The sequence below is a fragment of the Trachurus trachurus genome, assembly GCF_905171665.1.
Source record: "Trachurus trachurus genome assembly, chromosome: 8".
Classification (NCBI taxonomy): domain Eukaryota; kingdom Metazoa; phylum Chordata; class Actinopteri; order Carangiformes; family Carangidae; genus Trachurus; species Trachurus trachurus.
This window is the reverse complement of record NC_139905.1, coordinates 28,146,977-28,155,393: the sequence shown is the minus strand read 5'-3', so window position 1 is coordinate 28,155,393 and position 8,417 is coordinate 28,146,977.

The following is an 8,417-nucleotide window of genomic DNA, read 5'->3' as shown; positions in this document are numbered from 1 at the left end:
TTTCTGTACAGCTTTAAGGCCCTTACACACCGGGGACGTGACAAGTAAACAACATGAAATTGCGACATATTTTGCATCAAAACTATTCACACCGACGGCGACACGAATATGTGACAGATAAGACAATTACAAACCAAAGTTTCGCTTTAACACAACTACTCGTTAATTATTCCTCACGTATTCAACACTTGCTGTGCCACTGTCATCTTACCAACTTTACTACATCCAACACAGCAGCTCACTATCTGATCACTGTCTGATCAATATCTGATCACTGTCCTTCATTTCCTTTTCTTTGTAAAGTTTGTGTCCCTTGTCAAACAAGACAAGGTGGTGAACATAGACATAGGAGGTGGTGAAGGCAAAGATAGTACTCTGTTGCTATTTCTAAACCGTCTTTGGTGAGAGACACAGGTTGTTGACATTGTTGTCATGGTGTTGTAACGTACCTCCTTCTCATGCTACATGATGGTGGTGATTAAAGCAGAAGTAAGCAATCCGGTGGTTTTGGCTAACTTCTTGTCAGCCGATGGAGTTAGCAGTCCCCGCCCTCGTCCCTACGTCACCACATTCACGCGCATTCCTTGGCTGCACACACAGAGAGGACCGCCCCTTTATGCCGTTCTCTCTCCTCATTGGATAAAGGTTGTAGGATACAAGGAAAGTTTTCTCCTCGGCTTACAGCAGAGCAGAGTGACTGACAGACCCGTGTTTCAGACCAAACACTCTATATAAGTGATTGCTGTCGGAAGATATAACTATTTAAGACTTATATTAACACAAATATTCCGCTTACTTGCTTTAAAGGGACAACGAGGAGTTTTGGAAAAGTGAAGTGTTTTCACACTACATTTATGAGCCTCCGCGGGCACCGTGAAATTCTTTGACCGGTGCGAGACAGACTCATGTTTTCATTCATCAAGAATTAAAGTCAGAGGTTCGAAGACGATCACATACTGTCGTAGTTCCGACCATAAACGGCGATTCGGCGGCGTTATTCTCATGACCCGCCGCAAAACGTTTGCGGAAAAGTAAGGAAACGCTGGTCAGCTCGACCAGCATTTCCGCCACCACTAATAATAACAAAATAACGATAGAGACAAAACTATATATTTATCAAAAATGGGCCCATTAACAAGTGTGGGTAACGTAGATTCATCCACATTAATATGAGACTTTTTTATTGTTGTGGAATTTTTCGTTCTGCCGATGGAGAAACTCCTCGTTGTCCCTTTAAGGTCGCATATGTCACTGGGAGTTTGGCCGTGAAATGGTTTGTAAGTGAGCAGTAGCTCCTTCTGAACGGGACGGGTAACCAGTGCAGAGTGGTGAGTATGGGTGTAATGGGGCAAGACCTTTGTGACCTTGTGAGTAGTCTGGCAGCTTCATTTTGTACAAGTTGGCGGCCGATGGATGATAAGACATGTGAAAAGTGACTTACAATATAGTCCAGCCTGGATGATATGAAAGCATGTATTGAAATTTCTAGTTATAAATGGGACACTATGGATTGGTGCTGGATCTGTTTCTCAGATGGAAAAAACAGTTTTGAGATTTCAGTTTACATGTTTCTCTAGGTGCATAGATTTGTCGAACTGTACTCCAAGGTTCCTGATGTTTGTGTGGATGTGGTTTTTGAGTGGCCCCAGACGTTCTTGTACCCTGGCTGTCACACTGTCGGAAGCGTCTTTGCAGTGTTTTAACTGCAGGAGGCTGTTTGCCATCCAACCCTCGATAGCTGCCAGGCATCCAAGGAGAGTGCTGAGACTCTGCATTTTTTCCGGTTTAAATGAAAAATGAATACAGCCTAGTCCTGAAAAGTCAGCTGAATGTGAAGAATGATTCAGGCTATCAACTCGTACCTGTCGTCAGATACTCTGACTCATTTGCTTTTTTCTAAAAAAAAAAAAACAGAATAGTTTGTAGTAATATTAAACACATTTTCTTTGAACATTTAGTTTTGTCGACCTCCCTCTGTGGTTGTACTGCTGCGTCAGTGTGCTGTGTTGCTTTTACTGTTGTAATAGCTTTGTGCTCTGCTTGTCTGTTTCAAAACTGTTACGTTCTGTCCACATGTCTTTTTTTTTAACTGTCTCCTGCTGCTCTGTGATGTTCATTGTGATTTTTTTTTAGGTCTTTTGCCTCCTACCAGGCTGTTCCCTTCAATAAGAATGTTTCCTGAGCAGTTTTGTCTGGTTAAATAAAGGTTGACGATGGTGATGATGATGATGATGATGATGATGATGATGATGATGATGATGATGATGATGATGATGATGATGATGATGATGATGATGAAACACAGACAAACCCTTCCAGGCATGCAATCTAGGAACAGTCTCTATACAGTTCCTAGATCTAGGACAAACAGTTGTGTTCCATGGGATTCACCTCCAGCTCAGATGACTAAAACACACAATAGCCTATAGCAAGTTTCACAAGACAAGTGAAACAACAACTAACGGCTATTATGACTGTAGTTATATGATGTAAAGATCCTCTTCTTTTATGTATAGGAAAATGATCAGCTGAAGAAATATGATGCAAGACTCAGCTATAATGCTCATGAACTTGACACATTAGCATGTAGGCCTATGTACATATGTTTGTATGCTTAGATGCATGTAATACAACTTCTGCAACTGAAAAACAATGTGCTTTTTTTTTTTTTTTTTTACTTCTCTCTTCTTACTCCATGTAAATATTAACCGATCCACAAAGCTGGCCCCAACTGATGAGCTACTTAGTGAACACCTCAGGCAGGAGTCGCCCAGTGAGAAGGAAGAACGGACAGGACCATCATGGGAGGACAAACCCCTGCATGGCAGATAGAAGGAGAGGCTGATATCAGAAAACCTAGACCAGTGGCTAAAGGCTGCTCTTTAGGACACCACAGGAGCACTGGTCACAGCAGCACAGGGACGGGCTCTGAGTACAAGACTAGTAGAGGCTGAGGTTTACCACACCAGGTAGGACCCAAGGTGCAGACTGTGCAGAAAGCCTCCTGGGATGAGGTGTAAGATGTTAGCAGGCAGGGCGCATACATGGAACACCACAGGAACATCTGGGCTGAGTAGGCTATCCACAAGTTTCCGAACGTCATCTATGGTCAAACCCGGAAGCCGGTTTTGCCGGTTTGGTGGAATTGTACGTTTACGTTTCCATGGTTTTCAGTCGTTGTCATAGTTGCGGTAAACACATGGATCTATTAACGCTGGCTTTTAACACGGATGTAAATTTGTGTGATATCCACTGTTAAAAGCTGGTGTGATGATCCATGCACTTTACAGATTTTATTGAAAAAAAAAATTAATAAATCCATGCATTTACCGCAACTACCGAAACCATGGAAACGTAAACATAAAATTCCACCGGAAGAGCAAAACCGGCAAAACACCCTTACGTTTTTGACGTTCGGAAAAAGGTGGATAGGCTAGAAGTCCCGAGGTGGAAATGGCACACATCTCTGAAGGTGGTCAGGAATAACAAAGTCAAGATCCTGTGGGATTTCCTAAGCAACAGCAACATTAGTAGTCACTGTGGTAACTGGAACACTCAGGACTGGGAGAGGGGCTCCTGCAGACTTCTGTGTGTGTGTGTGTGTGTGTGTGTGTGTGTGTGTGTGTGTATACAGTACACATATATATTTGTGACCGATGTTGTTCTGACCTGCCCTGTCGAACCCGGGTCTCCCGCACCGTGGGCGACGATGCTAACCGTTTCGCCAAGAGGTCAATGACCGCTTGGCAAGTGGGTTAGCACGTCTTTTATGGGTGAGTGAGTTTAACTTAACTGTCACTTCTCCTTACTGGTACCTCCTGACTGTGACTATACCCGGGGACCTCTGTATATGATATATGCAGTATCTCACAAAAGTGAGTACACCCCTCACATTTTTCTAAATATTTTATTGTATCTTTTCATGGGACAACACTGAAGATGTGACACTTTGATAGGCTACAATGTAAAGTAGTCAGTGTACAGCTTGTATAACAGTGTAAATTCGCTGTCCCCTCAAAATAACTCAACACAGCCATTAATGTCTGAACCACTGGCAACAAAAGTGAGTACATCCCTAAGTGAAAATGTCCAAATTGTGCCCAAAGTGTCAATTTTTTGTGTGGCTACCTTTTTTTTTTTTTTTTCCAGCACTGCCTTAACTGTCTTGGGCATGGAGTTCACTGGAGCTTCACAGGTTGCCACTGGAAACCTCTTCCACTCCTCCATGATGACATCACGGAGCAGAGAGAGAGACTGGATGAGTTATGAACTATTTCAGTTCCACTTTACACATCCCCTGATGGTGTGTGTAATAGAACTATAGATCTACTTTATCTCAGATTGTGTCCCATCACCTTTACACACCCACATCAGACAGTTTCAGATGCACTGACAAATATTTTTATACATCACTAGAATCATTTTGCAGCTCCAGACCTTCCATGTGACCTCTTCAATTTTAAAGCCGAGCTTCTAACAAACAGAGTTCACCACAACAAACACTAATGATGATAATAATAGCTGCATTTTTGTTAAGCCGACAGGACTCCTGACAGCGCCTCTGCTTTTACACTTTAATTCTCTCTGCAGGCTGATGCAGCTTTGTGATGATAATTGGCCTGTGTTTCTTTTATTAGAAAAATAATCCACACACTGACCTACATCAGTATTTTTACTTCATTTTTCAGTTGGCTTTTTATTTCAGTTTAGTTGTCGTAAATTGAACAAGTGGTTAAGCAATTTTAGTATAGTTTTAATTTGAGGAATTGACTAGTTTTGGTTCAGTTTTACTTAGTTTTAGTTTTTCAGATATTAGGAGGAAAGCCTTGATTTGTAGAAGCTGAGTCCCATATTGTGCTGTGGCGTTTTCTTCCTGCAACGTTAGCCATCTCTAGCATCACAAAAGTACAAGATTTTGCTTTTGACTCCACATGCATGTCTACTCTTACTTTTGATTTGAATTTTTTTTATTCTATTTTGAAAATGTGACATTGCACTGTGTTCATCACATAGTGACTTGGTCATTCTCCCACACATCCCAATAGACAAAACACAAATTCAGTATCCAGCACATCTGATTCTGCACTGTGGTCTGATTATCTGCAGCACATGGATCGTCAAATAAAGTCTACACAGTAAGACCTACAAATGTTTGAGTCAGACAATATAGACTGTAATTCACTGTAATGCTGAAGTAACCATTACACAGCTGCTGCACACTTAGAACTTTCTACCTTCCTGCAGTTCCCATTTTCTCAAGTCACTCAGTCATATTTGTCTTTGCGTGTTTGATGTGTGAACACGGTTTTGATGGTTGTAGAGGTTTTTTGGAACAGGTGAGTCAGCGTTCTGAGAGATGACAAATGTTCTGAGAGCTGCAATGAGAGTTGACGTCTCTGATGTGTGAACTGCCTCAAAGCCACCGAGTAAAAACTGCCAATGTGGAATGTGTCTGCTGGAGCCAGTGATTGGTCACAGAGACGCCACTCATCTTCACACATGCACGGTCCTGCCCTGTGACAAGTGTGCCACCCAGAGATGGAAAGCTGTAATACATTCAGTCACATCATCACCAGTAGGTGGCTGTAGATTATTTTCTATGCAGCGACCGAGGAGAGAAGACAGACACCATGAGCTGGTGAAATGAGTTGACAGTACCAGATGGAAACTTCAAACTGTATGATAAACTGACCTTCATATATCACACATGTGACCATATAGGAGCAAACCTGAGGACTGTTTTTCTACAATTTGTGCTGTTCTTAAAAAACATAAACAAGTGCATTTGACTTGTCATGTTATTGATTTAAAACCTTGTATCTGATACTTAGCTTGGAGAATGTAAATCAGAGCAGCCAGATGTCTGTAGCCTGTGAAAGCACATTCTTCTTTCAAGTAACAGTAGCTGTCATATTGGATAATTGATATTTTAACAAAAATGTCCAACATTTTCTTTGTAATGCATTGTAAATCATATCATTATTCAATGAAGTTTGTAAAACTGACATTAAACTATACGTTTTCAGACACAACCTAATCAAATGTTTCTGATATAATAAAGTAAGTATATTATATACCATTATATAATATTTCTCAAAGAAAACCGGTTTCATTTTTGCCCAGTGAAAGTCCACTGTGCCTAAAAGGTTACAGGGGAGTTTTTCTCTAGACGTGTTTTTTTTTTCTTTTTTAATCTCTGTCCAATCCCTCTGCTATGATTCAGATTTTGTTGGAATGGGTGTTCACACATACAAATAGGTCTGAAGTTCACCTCCTCTGATTTACTGATTGAGAATTCAGACCATATGCCCCGTCTACTGCCTGCTTGTTCCAGACAGGTAAAAGAGCAGAGATCATCAGGATGGTTGGAGGAGGAAACATGGGAGACTCAGCCTCATGTTTGAGCCTCAGAATCAGAGACAGTCACATCTGAATGGTTAGATGTTTATTATTGTGTCCTTTGGAAATTTGTAAAGAAACTGTGTAGTCATGGCATCCTGAGCAGAGAACCAAGTCACACCCATGTTTCTCTGTTCTTCTTTGGTTTTCAATCGATCGATGAATAAGTCAAAGTGCAATCCAAAGTGATTTACATGTAATTGTAAATACAAACTGAAATGGCCATGAATACAATGAAGTAAAGGGAGCTGAGGTCAAAAGAAGAAGAGGAAAACCTCAGAAAGCTTCAGATCAGTGTGCAGGTCTGCATGGGACTGCAGATGAGCTGCAGAAGGTTTGACTGACAGGGATGATGGTGCTTCCAAACACTCATGCAACACTGATCAGAGGGAAAACTTAATCTCCTCACAACCCCTGAAGTCTGCAAAACAACACTAGGAACAGCCAGAGTCAGACTGAGAACAGGTGCTGTGGACCAAAGGTGTGTGTGATGAAAAAGAAGCAGTATTTTTTCTTTCTTTTGTCAGATTCCTATAATTATTTTGCGCATTGTACTGTGTAGGCTGGAAAAAAACAACAACCAGAAAAAGAAACATCTCTTGTGTGCCTCCATTATGATTGGATTCAAATAACATCCCCTTCAAATTTCTTATCAGCGGCCTGTGAAGGTGTTTTGATTAACTCACCCTCACTTCTTCTCTCTGGACCATACTGTACCCACAACAAATGTGGATTAGTTTAGTGATATAGTGTATTTGGCAGAGGGGCAGAGTCAAGAATAGAATCGTTAATGCATTTGTAATTGAACTAAAATGTCAGAATGTACCACATTTTCCAACTTCTCTTTCAGTAAATGACATCTAGACTCCATATTATTTGGTTGTTATTTTTCTTTATATTGATTTTGGGGTTTCTTTATTCAGCCGTTATGACACATTTTCATACAAATGTATCATGTTTTTTATTACTCTGGACAAAGAGATGTAACCTGAAGCTGGTCTAAGTGGAGGCACTAATTCTAGTAGTTTTATTGTTCATTTATAAACCTGCATAAGTTGTGATTTCATACTCACATTTCTCTGGAGACAGGACATTCAAGCATCAGAGTCAGGAGCTGTAACTCAGTGGAAAAAGACATCAGCAGCACTGAGGTTATATATGTTATATAACAGTGTGTGAGTGTCTGTCACAGACTGTAAGTGATTCATCATTCACATGATGAATGTGAGGTGATTCTCTCTGATAATACTGATGCTCCATCAGTGTAACGAGGAGTGAGCCAGTGGATAAAGTCATTAGGCCTAATATTTTAAGGAAAGAGTTGATATGTGATTCAACATATAAATCTAGACACTTTTTGTATCATGACTTTGAGGTGAAACAATCACAACCACAGTAAATGAATCCAGATGTATCTGATGCAAACACACCATGGAATAGTGAGATACTATAGCAGCAGGGTTTCCTGTAATGATGCTCTGTCACTACTCCCCACACTACACGCATGTGAGGATCCTCACGTAGGCCTATACAGCTGCACTGACTGGGCGTTGACTCAGCCCTCAGCTTTACCTTACAGGGAAACACCACTTCTTTTGTAACATGGGGCTGTTGCGCAAAAACCTAAAGAGCAGATTAAACTGTGATTTTCTGTTCTTCCTGGTTGAGTTTAGCTTGGACTTATTTGCAACTGTTAACTATTACATGTAATAGTCATAGTAAGGCTATATCTATGAAAACCGCTGTTGACATTGCTGTTATAGCCTACTTATCATTGCAGGTTTTGGGATTATTAGAAATGTTTAATGACATTGCAAAAGTGGTTCATCATCTTGGACTGCAGAAGTGCCTGTTTTTATATTTGACCTTCATTTGTTGCCAGGTCCTCTTTTCGTCCAGGCGTGTTTGTTCTGTATGAGCATCAATTAATTGTGATGATTATTTTTTGACTGCACATTTTTCATCAATTTACACTGCTCACAGTAAAGTGTATAACTGGAAAACTTAGACTAATTAGG